The sequence below is a fragment of the Pygoscelis adeliae genome, unplaced genomic scaffold (assembly GCF_000699105.1).
Source record: "Pygoscelis adeliae isolate BGI_AS28 unplaced genomic scaffold, ASM69910v1 Scaffold175, whole genome shotgun sequence".
Taxonomy (NCBI): domain Eukaryota; kingdom Metazoa; phylum Chordata; class Aves; order Sphenisciformes; family Spheniscidae; genus Pygoscelis; species Pygoscelis adeliae.
Genome location: NW_008824941.1, coordinates 888897 through 905453, shown reverse-complemented (window position 1 = coordinate 905453; position 16557 = coordinate 888897). Strand labels below are relative to the sequence as shown.

The window sequence follows — 16557 nt, the reverse complement described above, 5'->3', positions numbered from 1 at the left end:
CCCAGGCTTAGCACACTCCAGAGAGGGTAGCTCAGTCGCTCTTGGCCGGTCCCACGGAGCAAGCCCTTGTCTGCAGTTACGCACACTAGCTGTGCTCAGCCAGTTCATCTTCTCGCTGGCTTTTCCTGTAACTGATGCCACCCCCATGCTCCGGGTATGTGAATCAAGGAGCAATAAATGGGAACAATAAGGAGATTTGATTCAGAAGGGCTAAAGTGCTCCTGATCCAAGATAAAATGCTCAGCAGGATGAATGTGAAAGGAAAAATCTCAGAGGTGACTTAGAAAGGAAATCTCACATAACATTTTCCCCAGCTACCATGAAAAGGTAGTAACTCTACTTTTTCAGCCTGGAGAACATATCGTGAGAGTCTTGTGGACAAAGGATTACATGACGATATATATGTTTCTGTCATATAGGAGCAGATTATTATTAAAATAGTCCTCATTTGTGAGCACAAAAGATCGGTTACGGCCATTTCAATTTAAACTGTAAGGATTATGTATTAAGAAAATAATTACCTTCACAATCTGTTGAAATGTCTTGTTACTCACACTGAATTTAAACTACTAAACATTTATAGCTATATGTGTATTACTTCTTCACTGCCAAGTTTGAACTTCTTACTGAAATGCTTCAAAATACAGTTTAAGAAAGAGAATAAATTTATCGATGAATAAACTAACAAGAATTGTCTTGGCTGCAGTACTCCTTCAGTGGTTATCAGAATTATACCTGGGAGGCACATAATCACACTACTTTACAATACCTGCATCCTGTCACTGTTAGCACACGAGAAACCAGACTGATTCTTTCACATGAAATCCTGCCTATTAAGGTAGATGAATAGCAAACTAGACTCCTGCTCTTCTGAAGTTAGCTTTTTTTTTTTTTTAAAGTAGATATTCTGGTCACTTAAAAATGCATTTAAGCAGGGCAAGTGAGTAACATTATGAACTGACAGGCTACTATCTCATTTCCTTCCAATTCAGGAGAAAAATATCTCAACTAGAACATGCATAAGCATGACAAAAAAGCCTTTTGAATTTAAAACAATCATTCCATGTTTCCATATTTTATACACACAGTTTTACTTGAAAAATGTAGTAACGCCCCACTATTCATGGTATCGACCTCTTCTAAGACAACAAATTTAGGCAAATTGCCTAAATACTAGTATCTGGTCCACTTCAATCAATAAATTGATATTCACTTCATATTCTGTAACTGATTTTGCAAAGTAAAATAGGTACTGTAATAGACGCCGTAACTTGTGTGAAATAGAAGACACACATGTATTCCCTAACCAAAGCAGAAGAGATTTAGGAATTTATTTGCCTGAGAAATGGTAAATGTGACTTTAAAAAAAGTGTAAGAACAGACATAAAACAGAAGGAAGTGGAAAAATTATTTTAGCCTGTTGTCTTAACTGGGTTTTACTGTGATGCTTAGATGTAGAGGATTATTAATATAAAACACCAACGTATTTACCTTTGCCACACGCAAAGGAGATCAATAAGAACAGGGATCAAAATTTATAGGCATAAGTTCCGATTTCAGTAATGTAGATCATGAATACTTGATTTTTTAAAAATAAATTTCCTGTTTAGTTTGGGAAATTAAGTGGAATCCCTTATATTAGATTTAGAGTGGTTTTTATGGAAAACAAATATATAATCAGAAAGTTTGTCCTGAAGAATTACACTTATGAAGAAAAACCATCTCTTCTTTTCCTCATCATGTATTTTTTGATTTTAAATATAATCTATTCATTATGGCCCTATTTACCTTAAAACATTTTCATATATTCTCACTACACTCACTCATGTGCTAACTCCGCAAAACTTAAAAACTCCTCCATAAAAAGCAAGGAACAAATGGTCTTTGGGATTTCGGCTCCTTCCACCAAAGATCAGTTGTCAACAAGGCAACACAATAAAATCAGCAAGAAATCTGGCTTTATCATTCCTGTTTTCCTCTTACGAAGAGCTTTGGGGGAAATAAACTGCCAAACCTGCGTGTAAAAGGGCTTGGCACATTTGGGATGGCCAGGCAACCCACACACCAAACACAGCAGAAAGTCAAGCACTTAAAATGACGGAAACATCCATATATCTATACACAACTGTAACTAAATGATTACATGTTGTTTTCCCTCTACAGGACCCTTGCCTCATCTACTGCAGTGATGGCAAATACGCAGGGAATGCTCAGTTTTATGGAGTGAACTGAGTATTTGTAGGATCCTGCCTCATTTTTTCAGACTGCAAAGTGATTGCTCACTTTCTATCCCCATGAGCCAGCAGTGTTCCCAAAGCCTCACTTACAGGATGTTAGCTAAAATGGGATTTCTCATTATATATTATATATCATATAAGACATTATCTATTATATATATTTATATACAATATGTTATAACTATATATTATATAATTACATGATTGCTTCAAAACATATAATTAACTGAACTACAGTAGGGTGATGGTATCTCCATTTTACAGAGAAGAAACTGGCTACTTCAAAACCAGACGATTCTTTTGGCAATCCTGGCATTGCCACGTCAGTGTAAGGCATTTCAGGCCTTACTTTTCAGAGGACTTTGCATTTTTACAGCATTTTATATATTCAAAGCACACTTGTGTTCATTCGAAATGCAGCTGCGCTCAGAGCCCATGTACCTCGGCCTGCATGCCACAGAAACATAGAGATCACCTCCAAAGTGACCTTCCAGCATCACATAAAAACTCCTCGAAAGACAGAGAATAAAATCCAGTCTTTCAGTGGAGCTTTCAAATGCCTCAGAGAGTGCACTTTTGATTCCTGCAGCCCTCTACTTAAATTACTATGCTTTCCAGCAATTAAGGCAAGGGTTCTGGAGGCAACAGCTTCCTTTAATAAACACTCCTGATTCATTCTCTGGGCACCATTCCTCCTGTGAAAAAATTATGTGATCACATAATTAAAGATCTTATTGTTATGCATACATGCAAGGGACAAATTAAAACAGTTTGAACAATCTTCATTCTGACATTTTCCAACTTTTTTTGAATGCTCGACTTTCAAAGTGTTTGATTTCAAAGAATGTATTAGTATTCTTTAATAGAAATGATGGTTAAAAAACAATCAAACCCTGTAATTTACTGTATTTTCAGTTAATTAAAATTAAAATTCCATTACATGGTACCATACTGATGCCTGCATGGCTGCAAAGCTTAGCTTTAGCAATGTAGATCTGCTCCTGGTGCCCTGTGAGACTAAGGGGTGGTAGTAGCAGGCTGCTATCTTCATTTGCTTCAGACACATTTTGGCAACACGTTTCACAGCTCTTTGAAAACATTAAAGAAACCCTGGAACTATGGCACCCGGCATCCAACTCCAGGGGTAACTGTCCCCCTCCTTCCCCTTCTCCAGTTCAATCCTAGAGCCAAATTTAGACCTTCCCTATCTGCACATCATTTTGGGTGTTTTCTCTTCTCATCCTTGATATTTCCTCAGAATAGCCACTACTGAAAGAAGAGGACAACAAGCTCACGAGCCTCGCTTGATGCCTGGCACCACACTAACTGCTGAAGTTGGAAGTAATAAATTTAATCAAACCTTTTTGGATAGAGATTGAAATATACTCAATACAAAAGCAATATGTAGCGACTACTGCTTACAACCTCTGAAAGAAATTCAATGGAATATACATAAATGATAACTTCAAGGGTCTTCTAATTTAGCCAAATATTCCATGCAGAAAATAAAACACACATGTAAAACCTCGCTTAGAAGAACAGTTACAGCTTTCCAGTGAAGTAACTACAAATATTTCAAACTTCAGTAATATTTCCTTTTAGTTAATATAATTTAAAAGTAGCTACTACCTAAACAGAATAATTCAGCCTGGATCACAGAAAACTGGCACAAACAGCAATCAATGTCTTCACAATGAGACACTGCTCTGTGAAAAGCAAGGACAGATAGAAAGGTTACATCACCCTCAGCCACCACCGCTCCAGGGACGGCCATCAGCAGCAAGGGAGAAGCAGCAGACCGCTGAAGAGAATCTTATCTTCAACTGCAAAAGCTAAGTCTGACTCAGATCATGAGCCATGGCTGTAAGCCTCTGAAAACAGGTCACCGGACAAGCACATACGATGTGTAACAGACATATGGGCCTATTCTGTCTACCGTAGGGTATGTAACCTTAGCATAAAAATGTACATTATTATATTAAACAGTTTCATTATTAATTTCAGCTTTACCTTCACAGATGAATAGAAAAGAAGGCCTCATTTTCAATGTATGTATTACAAATGACACTGAAGACTAAATATTTATTCAAGAAAAATAATTTTTTATATCATTACTATATATCTTCTGAAATAAAGACGAAATATTCATTAAAAAACAATACATGAAAAATACATCTTATGAACCATAATTACTTCTTTTCCTGTTGATCACTTTCTTGCTACAGTATCCTGATTCTTAAAGAATAAATGAGTATCTGTAGTTGAAGTTTTCATTGCTCTAAGAGTAAATGACTGCAAAATAAATTGCAGAAAATGAGCTTTGCTTTCTGGATTTTTACAGTCCTAAATGCAGAGATGATGTATGATGTTGTGCAATTCTAATTAAAAAAGAAATATGTTCAAATGGAATCAGCGATTAAAGAGCTAAAACAGAGAAATATATTATTTTTTGGTTTAATACAACTAAGAAACCACGATACATATGTCTAGTCAAATTCAAACATGGTATTTACAAGGAAAAGAATCTTTAGTGCTCTGATTTAAAACCAATGAACCCAGGAAATTTAAGGCAAACATTAATACTGCGGTGATTAAAGACTATAGGACGCACTGCTTCCATACCATATACTATAATGGGAGAGTCCCCCAAAAGGCAAGTCACCTGGGTGGCAATAGTAGAAAAGCTTCTCAAAAATCTGGCAGCAGGTACCTGCTCACCGCTCCCCCACCCAGATCTGCCCTCAGAATCATTAGATGACATGAAAGATGACATTCCCAACACAAAAAATGACCCAATCAAGTTTGTATCACTCAAATTCCAATAGGAATTTACTAATCTTAACAAGAAAAAAAGTATGTGGTGGAGTATGTGTTGGAATAATTTGAGATCAGGCGGCAACAGCACAGAACTGCCCTAAAAAGAGGACAGGCTTCAACAGAACTAATCCGTAATCTCTAACATGTATTACCAGGATCTAGAAGCATACAGAGGGAAGGATGCTTTGAACCTGATCTGTTACAATATTTTCTTCAATACTTGCCAGTGATCAGTCTTCTATATAGAGTCTGGTCCAACATTCTTACTAGCTGTCTCTTTTATACCTCTCCATACTTAATCCAAAATCCTACCTACTTCCATTGAAAAAATAAACTTTTAGGAATTTGTGAGTTAACACAAACACCCTTGAATTTTTTAAGATGTTGGACACGTGTAACCAACACATTTGAGTTGTGTGGGCTCGGTATCTCAACATTGAAAAGCCTGGGGATCTAGAACAGGTGCGAGGGATTCTGATCTTTTAGAAATCCTACTTTTTTTAGAAAAGCTCTTCCAAGTTCTAAGAAAAAAAAATGAAAGCTTATTCATGAATACTGTTAGAAAATAAACCTTTGATTCGACAAACTGGAACAACTCCTGTGCTCTGTGAAGTGCATTCTTGGTTCGTGGATTTCTGCTCTGACAGCCTACAATCATCTCTTGGAAACCATTTACTCTCTGTCAGCTCAACTGAAAATCTGCACCTATATATTATTTTGCTCTAGTCTTAAAAATATTTTAAGCATAATATATCGCAAAGGCATAAACCTGATAATTTAGCATTCAGTATTTTATATTTAGGTTTTAGGGTATACTATTAATTTTATTACTACTCCTGAATGAAATGCCATACTTCCGCCTCTCCACTGATAAGCTGCCCAGTATCTTTACTAAAGCTAGACCTTTATGTTCTTTTCATATTTTTTCTCTCAGTTTAATACATAGACTTGAAATTAATAAGTACCTTCCATGCAATAATATATACAGAACCATGTTACCATCTGAAGTCGAAACACAGGGAAGATCTTAAGAAAAGGGAAGGCCTATGTTGACGCTTCTCCTAAAATTCTCCGCCTGTTTCCAGTAGTTTTTTGGCTCCTGGGATTCCTAAATGAGACATGTTGTCTTCATACCTAATAGCCTCATTTTCTGTGAATTTGTCTGGTTACTTTTTGAATTCATGAACATTTTGGCATCCACATTATTCTGAGGCAAGCAGCTTCACAGCTCTGTGTTGTGGGAAGAATAAGTTTCTTCTGTTGATTTTGAACCTGCTCTGCACTAGATTCAGTGGCTGTCTCCTAAATGCTCCCTACTTGTGTCCTCTATGCTGTTCATGATTTTATACACTTCATTGCACAGCCCTCTCTTCCAACATGAAGAGTCCTTGTCCACTTGTTAACTCATGCAGAAGTTGTTCCACTGATCATTTCTGCTGCACCTCTCTGGACCTCCTTCTGTTCTGCTGCATCACTGTGTTTACAGGGGGGGAGAGACGACGACCTAGAACTGCGCTCAGCATTCAGGATCCACACGCATCATGGATTAGAATAGCAGCATAACAACGTGCTGTTTTCCTCTCTATCCCTTTTCTAATAATGTAAGTCATATTCTAGGACTTTTCTTGACTGCTACAAGTAATTAAACTGACACTACTATTCTTTTCTGTAACCCCAGAAGTGCTGTTCCTGAACGGTAACAATCAGCTCAGAACCCATCACGGAACCCTGCTCCTCCCTCCACATACATTGCTTCACTTCTATCTACCTAGAATTTTATCTGCCTTTGGAAACACCGTCATTATTTCCCAAACAAGTACAAGCAACCCTTAGTGAAAATATTTGCTGCTTCCCAACCATGTCAGAGCCTCCATCAGGCAGCAGGGTGACTTCCCGTAGTATCGGGACAGCCAGCAGCACTACAGAGGGGAGTGGAGGTGGTAGAACACGTTACATTAGGCAGCTTGTTGAACTCAGTAAAAATACTCTACAATAAGATCTCGTTATGTGGAAAGTGTGAGGAAACTGTATTATACTCTTAATTAAAGCATTCAAGAAAGAAAAAAACACACCTCTGCCAGAGATTAGTTTCTGAAATAATCCATTTTAAATTTAATTTAAAAACATACTTGTAATTTTCAGAAAAGTCATTCTGCTTTTAAGAACAGTATATGTGCTACAACTGTAGAGAATAGAACTGTATTTTATATATAAAAGGTTGACTCACTGTTTATTTAGACATATACACACGTGAGCAAGCTCGCACAGGAAAAGGGGAACGGGATTCAGTCCTTCCTCTGCCTGAAGGGATCAAACTTACATCTCCCATGTGTGTTTATATAAATATATGAATAGTTGTAAAAATATAAGTCTAAATATTTACATGTATTCAGCACATTTCTGATAATTTTGTTTAACTAATAAAAATCTCTTTCAAAATGTTTTTATACTTCTTAACTGGATACTAATGTCCAGTCAAATGCAGTTTGACACACATTTTGATTGAGTATTCCGACACAATAAAAACCATAAAATTCAAGAATCTTAATATGCACTAAGGTATATCATCTCAATGTACTGGATTATTTGGTCTTCTGGTCAACTCAAAGAAACTGTGAGTTTAAAATAAATGTTTTGCAAGTGGACTGCATACTAAAACGTGCTCTAAATGCTGTACCAAAAGTCAGACTGAATGTTTGGCTTGGCTTACACAACACACATTAAAATCAATGGTGTAAATACAAATTTTCTGCTTGTCAATTTTAAATCATGATTTTAAAATCAATCAGTATTTGACATTAAAAACAAACCGACCCTCAATGTTGAATTCTTCTATTGATATGGCAAAGTCTGGAGCAAAGGCCGATGATCTAAGTCAGGACCAGATCCCCAGCATTAGGGTAATGGCTACAGCTCTGGCACTAGACTCTGAGATGACATAAGTGATAGTTGGAGCAAATCTGGCAAACATTCCAGCCTCAGCGATTGAATTTTTTTGCTGCTTGCCTTTGTTCATCTGATCATTAGTTTGATTTAGGATTAACTTAGTCCCATATGCACAATTATATTGGAACAGGACAGTTTGGTAGTGTACTATTTAGAAATCCAGAAGCAGAAGCAGCTCCGGGTTTCCCAGAGGGGCAGACACGGTGGAGTTTCTGCCACAAAGTTGAATAAAGACAGACAGTGGAGAGCGGCCGGAGAATCTGCTGCTTTGGCTGCTCCTGGCAGGCAGCTGCTTTAGCCAACTGCCTGCTTTGCCTATGACTAAAATGAGTTCTGGGCAGAATAATATACGGATTCCCTCCACCCCTCCCAAACTATTCAAACTACATACCTAAGACACTAGATTTTATGTCTGTATCATTTCTGGGATGCTGAGCCCAACACCATGTCAGGAGAGGGATCCAAAAACAAGTCCCACCGATGGTAAAGGATTTGTAAGAGTTGCTGGTTCTGACGGTAAGGACAGCGAGCTTGTACCCACGCTAGCAGGCAGGGTGGTGGAAGAGAAATAGAAATACACGGTGAAACTGCTGACAGTGAGGACTTAATGTTCACACTCCGTGTTTCAGAGTAGTCTCTTAACAAAACTAGCTCTAGTCTGGTCTTCTGGACTAAATTTTCCTTAGCGGCTATAACACACTTAAGAGTGCTCCCAGAGCCTATCTTCTCATTTGGTATAAAGAAAAGGCATGCTCCCAAGTCAAAGCACAGTGAGTGGGGACAATCAGGAGATTGACTTCAAAAACACAGTCCTGATCTGAATTACGACACTGAAGGATGTGCACCTGCAGCCAAACACCTGTGGAAGGGACACACACTTCTTGCCTGCAGAGTCTGAAGGATAAAATTTTCCATTGCTCATTCCACTATAAAAATGATTAAATGTGACTGGCACCAAAATCTCAGCCTGGGGGCTGAGGGTGGGGATGGACCTCTTGGGCCATCTACCCTGTTCCTCCCTCCTACAAGCAACCAGGTCATATACTCCCTTTCACAATTTACTTTTTGAAGGGATCAAGAAATTCTTGACAGACTCCTGAGTGCAGGACATACAAGCAGTTGAAAGGAAAGCTATACGTGGTCTTCCCAGACAGCCAAGAGCTTGTGGTGACAGATGCCGGCCAGAACTGGTAACCACCGTCTATTAGAAATGAAAGTGGATGAGATTGTGTGACAAAGTTCTATGGATTGAATCCCATACTCCTCAAAGAGTCTGGATCTATACTGCTAACAAACATCCTGACAGAGAAGCTGCAATAGCAACGCAGGAAAGCTTGAAAAGGACCTTTGGGAGACAGAAGAACGATGGTGCAGAAGACATGGATGCCAGTGAAGTACCCAGATCACTCAGCACTGCAGTGCAGGGTTATGCAATGGAGCCCTAGAACTGGTACAAGTTGTCATATGCAGTACACATAGCCCAGTAAAAGAGAGACCGCCACCACCTCCTCCCTTTGGGCTGCTTCTTGAATGAAAACCTTTTCTTCCACTCACCTGAAATATCTTAAGACCATAGATGTGATTGTTCCCATCTGCAGTGCTGATTGGCATCAACTCCGAACATTACCAAGTATCATCTAGTAAGATGACCTGACCACAGCATCCATACATGTTTAGGTAACTCCTGAGATTGCAGATGCCAAGCTCAGCTGGGGACGCTGGTTTCACACTCATTAGAAAGGATCACCAAAACTACACAGGCAGACCTCTCAACCAGAAGCCTTAGTACAGAGGACCACTGGGTCACCAAGTGGGAGCTCTTAAAGTAGCCCACGTACCTTATAGTTTTAACTGTCCATCACCTAGGCAATACAATCACAGCGGTTGTACACTGGGATACTATATAAGCCTTTCCTGGAAACACTAGACTCCAAATGCATGTCACTTTGAATGGCTTTCCAGATGTCGTAATGCTAGATGTTAAAAATTTATAGAATTATAAGGGCGGGAAACAACTTTCAAATCTACTCCAGTGCTCATATGAGAATTTATTTGCATGTAGAATTGACATGAGCCCAGAGATGAGTAGTAGAGACTACACAGACAAGTATTTCAAGTATTTAGTCTTGGTCCAATAATTTTAAAATGCAGGAAAACATATGTTTATGTATTTATACATACATATACATACTTACATATATATTTTCAGGTTTGACAGCCTAAAATTAGATTTGGAAATTTATATCTATATATATATACCTGTATCATCATATAAAAATAACCTGATTTTGAAATATTTCTCTTATTAGGGCTACTTCAGAAAAGTAACTTAAGAAATGTGATTTTCAGCACGCTGCTTTGAGACTTTTCATTACTCTGCAGCTCTTCTGTGCTAAAAATAGAAGCTTTATAGTTTTGCAAAACGAAGGCTTTCAGTCTTTCAGTGAGACAGAGGGACTGGCAATGGTAATTTCTCTATTGGGTTTGCAAATGATGGTCCTTTTTCTGATGAAAAAGCTAATTATTGTCCGAATATTCTCTCCTAGTCTCTGGATTGATGTAAATTCTACTTGCAAATACGAAAATTCTCAGTGACAGCATAACTTGAAAAATGGTATTACAAGGTGCTTATAGGTTTGGAAATACTAAAAATGGTCCCATAAGAAAAAAATTAACATTCAGAAACAAGACAGCCGAAGGTATGTGAGGAAATTAACTGTACCCTTTGCCTGTTATCACCATTGTACAAGCCAAGGTTGCAGAGCCTTCTACAAATGAGAACTTAACTCCGTCTGTGTAATTCCATGTCAACTGCTGCTGTCAGGAAGTTTTACAAAAACTTGAAGTAAGTTTAATAATTTAAGGAAGTATTTACAAAAACTTAGAGTAGTGAACAGAAAGAACCATATCCCCTCCCAGCATTTTTTTTTAAATCTACCGGAAAAAAATAATTTCAATAATTTCATTACAGCTTTAAACATTCAGCAGGGGAGAAGCCATACCTTGGTTCATTCTTCTCTCTTGCAGCTCCCCCATTTTAAATGCTGTCCCTCAGGTAGCCTCATAAAATGCAAAAGTGTTCAGTCATTATAGGTGACAAAACCTCTCCTATGCAACGTGGAAGTTTTACGAAGTATTTATATTTGTAAATGCATGTGGACAAAATAAGTATCAAATAGGAGGCAGGGATAGCCATGTAATGTACAGGCAGGAACATTTGACTAAATCTCTGCCCATTTTTCTTCTCCTACAGAACATGCATAATTTTCCCATAAAATTATACGGACATAAATATAAAATATATAAAATCCTGATGTTTATGATTTTTTAAAGAATCTGAATTTTCAAAGAATATACTGTGGGGACCAATTCTGAGTAGGCAGTAATGATCTAGTCATTCTCGGCTCCAAATTAAAGAGGCAAAAAGTAGAAACCTTTCCCTCATGTTCTATTTCATCCCAGGTAAGTTTGCACTTCTGTCACCAGTATTAGTTTTATAGTCTATCTCAGAAGACTGCAAAAACCAATCCACGCATCCGACTGGTGTCCCTCACTGCCAAGTAGAGTCTCACGGCTGCAATGGTTTACTGCCTCCAAGACAACTGAGTGTGGGGATCACTAAAATTAAGCATGAGATGTATAAATATCTGAGAAGCCTCCATCTTTTCGTAACTCCAATTACTGAACAACTGGAAACGGTAAACTAAACTGAGGAGAGGCTGAGGAGGAAGTATTTCCATGGGTTACATAGTCTGTTTTACTCTTCAAAAATTATCTGTCCACTGGTGACTGCACCACTCTGCTCTATGTTCAAAATGCTCTATTTATAAGATGACCACATTGTTTCTACACGGTTCCTACTCCAGATGCTTGACATTTCTTTTCCTTTATAAAACTTCTCACATTTAAAAAAAAGTTAGCTAAGAGAAGTATTTAAAAGGCAAGATCATTAATTACTTTCTCAGAGACAGATTTTTAAAAATAGATGAATTACTACAGTAAAAATTAACCCTTGCACACAGATAAATGTCACCAAGTTTAAGATAAGCCACAGAAAATTGTCTCATCATTAATTGCTGCTACGTACCAATGGGTATTGGTACTAGGTATGAATGGGTACCAATCATTTGGGGGAATGTGGTCAGCTACAGGAATTTATTTGATTGCAGCAAGATAGAGATACTCATTGTAGGAGATATATAGGCATAAAACACAGGCAAACACCATAGTAGCATGCTTCAAAATTACATACAAGTTCCCTCATACTGACCAACTTGCTAAAAAAGCGCAATATCTTATTTGTCTTCATAACTCTAGCATAAATTGAATACAACTGTGATACAGTTGCTTTAGATTTATCCTCATTAAAGACTTAATCTGAATTACAGTTTGGTAATTACCTTAATCTATACTGAAAAAACTTGACAGCGGTGTTTTAGCATTATACATAAAAACTCAGGTTAGTACAAATTATCAGTTGTAACCAAAATCACTCCGTGATGCTAACTCAATCACTGTGTGAAATAATTCCACTCCTGTGGCACCCTTGCATGCATATCCACTCTTACAGAGCATCCACTCGTGCCTGAATCGGCCTGAATCTTGTGCCATTAATTCAGGTATCATTAGGCCAGGTTAATTCTTCAGGAAGACATAGTTGACTCGTTTACAGAAATGTATATTATATACTTCATAATACTGGTGATTTTATATAACATCATTACCTAGGTTTATATACAGTAAATATTTATTTCATGGATAACAAAAAGACTGTAATAGAGGAGTACCAGTTTGGCTTACAAAGTTTGGAGACCCTCTTAGATACAAGGCAGAAGAACGATACTCCAAGTGCCAAATTTTATATACAAGAGTAGCCTATTACAGCAATTCCTTCTTGCCCCCAAAGTTTTATGACTATCATAAGGTGCCATTAGAAAAGTCTTCAGCATTAAGAAAATTATATACATGGTAGAGATATCACCGTAATGAATCACACGTCTTATGAAGCCCTGACATTTTTCTTTACTCATTCCTAAATTAACAGAACAATAAATTACGCAACTTTGAACAGATGCTGTATAAATATAATCTAAATTTAGAAATTATCAAAATAAATTTATTTAGAAAGTACAATTTTATTTTCATTTCATACTTCACAACATTTTTTCTTAACTTCTGAGTAATTTCTTAAATATACCTCTTTAAAGAGAGCTAGTTTGTCAAATGCATAATGGTCAGCTATTTATTCTGACTATAGGTTTAAACACTCCAGTATTCAAGTAACTCCCTTGGCTGTCCCCTGCTTATGACACAGGAGAAAGGACTTTTTTTTTTTTTTTTTAAATTGTCTTTTAATTTGACAAGCTACATTTTGGCTTCACTCTGATTTCACTTAATAATGGAACAGCATTTTTAATGGTGTTCTAGGTTTCAGTTTTCAAAATGTGGGTCCTCACTTTTGGATTCAGGGTAACTAATTCGTAGAGATTATATGTCATTATCACGACAGAGTGTTACATCAAACATTCCTAATTCACTTTTCTTGAAAATAAAGATTACAAAGAGATGTTAGAATACTAAAATGTAGACGAACATAGTTTTAGTATGTAATTTGGATGATCTGGTTTGCTTCATGTAGCTTTGTATCTTGAATAAAAGGAGTTTATTACATATATTCATATATGACATGCACATAATTTTTTGCATTTATATTCACAGCTAATCAACCAAAACAATAGAAAATTACTGTCTGGGAGTGGTATGACAAGTTCCAAGTCTCTCCAATCTTTAATTATCTACTATATTTTTACAATACTCATTTTTACATTACAGATTTTACACATTACTTTCAAGTCTTAAAATATTAAATCACTGACCATTTATATAATTTATTTGTGTGAAGTGGGAATTAAAGCACCACCTAAATTCTAAGTGTGGCTTGTTCATTTTGCAAGGTAACGAACAGCTATCATTCCCAGAAATCTACTGCAGTGTAGGAGCATGAATAGAGAGACAGTAAAAAAATATGCAATGGATTTACAGTGTTTTACTGGATTTCAAGGGTAGACATTCCCTGGTGTTCTATTTAAACAGGTGGATACATGAGATTACGAAAGGTCTCATCTCTCCTGTTTAAATGGAAGTACAAAGCTTAAGGAAAAGTTTAATTTTCAAAAGATGCATTCCATAAGGATATTATATGTTGCTAAAACGACAATGGGAAATTATACATTAGTGAATTTTTACATTTAAATAAAACTTTGTATATTTATACAAATCAGAATGAAACCTAATGGATATTTCTGACAATAAGGAAATAAACATGTTTTGCCATAATAACCTCTTTGCTTCAAAAGGCTGTGAATGTAGTGCACAGAACACTTTAGCAAGATCTTACTTGTCTTTGAAGATCAAGTAATTTATAATAGATGCTTCCAAAGGCAGGGTTGTTAACTTCTTTAAAACTGTAATCTGGATTTGCACTGTTCCATTCCTGTACACAAATTGCTCACATATAGCTACTGAATCTACCTGTGAAGGCAGTTATACCCAGATTTTTGGACCAAGAACTGGACAAACCAGCTCTTTGGCCCCCATGTTGAAGAATAACTCTCATCTAGTCATTACAATATTTCACAGACATAGTTAGCGCATGCTTCAAAAGAAGTCAGGTTCACAAAGAAGGTATGAGAAGAGAATGCTGCGAGCTTCCAGGATTGCACAGCTGTGCTGACTCTGTGACACTACAGCTGCTCCTCACCAGAGAAAGATGACTATTCAAACCAGCATTGAGAAGGTGCTGCAAGAATATATATATATTTAATATAAAAGAGAGACCGAAGATTATCTATAATTATTATTTGGAGGGGCAAATGAAGCGTTGGCATGACATAGTAGAAGTGAGAAACAAGAGCTTTTTGTTGAACATTCTTCAGTTAGTGTAACATTACTGTAATATAAGCTGAATTAATAGTAGCTAATAAACCAATGCTAAAACCTTTCTTAAATATTCGTAATTACTTTTTATAGTATGCAGCTACATGATACACTGACTTTCCAAGAAAGCATGCACTCATGTTTGTACAGGATCAACACACGGCACAGTAAAGCTTGTAAAAGGTTCCCAACAAATAAATACTTTAAAAAAAGTCCAGCAAATGAAGATGATTTAAAATAGCAGTCCATAAAAGACAACTGTGAGATTTTAACTATGATATTGGCATTTACTGTACAGCAGGTATGTTCCAAGACTTGTTAATGGTGATGAATAACTGTACTCAATTTAGTCCAACACCTCCAAATTCTCACTGTCTACAACAAGGATGAAGTTAAACATTTTGAGACTTTAATTTAAAAGAGCTTATCGGTTTCATGTGACATTGAAATTCATATGTAAGGTGACTGAACAGCAATAAGGAAGAATCTAACAAAGGATCAACTACGGGGTAGCTTAAATAAAGAGACCAGTTTCCAAACAAAAAAAAAAAGGAGAAAATATCCAACCCCATATTTATTCATATAAATGACCTGACATGCAATACAGGCATTCTTAAATTTAATTTTGCCAGCTTTTTGTAAATAAATGCAAAAGACAGTAAGAGGATAACAAAGACATGCCTGATTTCAGAGTAATACCGAGGAGGACAGTAAGAAACATCTGTCAGTCACTTCAAGACAGAGACTTCCTCTTTGTAAAGGCTACTGCAGAACCAGCTGAGCACTAATTAACCACGATGGGAGTGTCTGGCTTAAAAAGAAAAATGTTTTGCTTAGGAGGCAAAGGATTTTCAAGCTTACTGTATCTGGTCTCTTATAAAGAGACAGAACTTCTAAAAAAGGGAGAAAAGCTTTCAAATACCTTGTGAATTGTTTGTTACTGCTTCACAGCCAGTCTCTTAGAAATTTCCCAAGAGCTATCTGGTTAAAATTACAAGCCAGAGAGATACCGAAGACAGCAAAGGCATAGTGTTACCTGTAGCTATTTTAGCATATGTAATCCTTTAATTTTATATACAGTATTTCTATAGCACATTTTAGTTTTTAAGAATCTTATGTGCTCTATCAGATCAGTCCAACTGCAATTCACTGACATGCTACAAAAAGGAATAACAGCAATAACAATATTGCTAATAAATATAAAACATTTTAACCTAGTTACTCCATTTGTGAATCTTAATAATGGATAGTTGGCTGTTAATATCTCAGATATTAAACATCTCTAGGTTTATAAGCCTTTATTTCCTAGGGGAAAAAGAACAAGGAAACAGGGAATTTGAAGAAGAATGAAGCATTACAGTGTGATCAGACCTGACTTTTGGAACTTCTGAAATGAGCAATGTGTTTTCCAACCTCTGATAATTTTTCCAAGAAGATACCCACACCCATTTTTAAGATCTATCTAATCTTCTACTTCTCCTAAAAATAGTTGAGACATCTTTACGGTTACAAGTGTAACTAAAATGATCATGATCTCCTAAAACAATGAGGATCAGGGAAGGGGCTAAGTCAACCCCTGACGACTACTGCAGGGGAACTGAGTTTTTTGAAAGCCGTGATA

The 16557-nt window shown here is 36.7% G+C and overlaps 1 protein-coding gene across 1 annotated transcript in view; it reads right to left on the bottom strand.

The window, feature by feature from the left end:
* ZEB1 (zinc finger E-box binding homeobox 1) overlaps positions 1-16557 on the bottom strand; it is a 126707-nt gene that overhangs the window by 31085 nt on the left and 79065 nt on the right. The gene's annotated exons all lie outside the window — the stretch shown is intronic.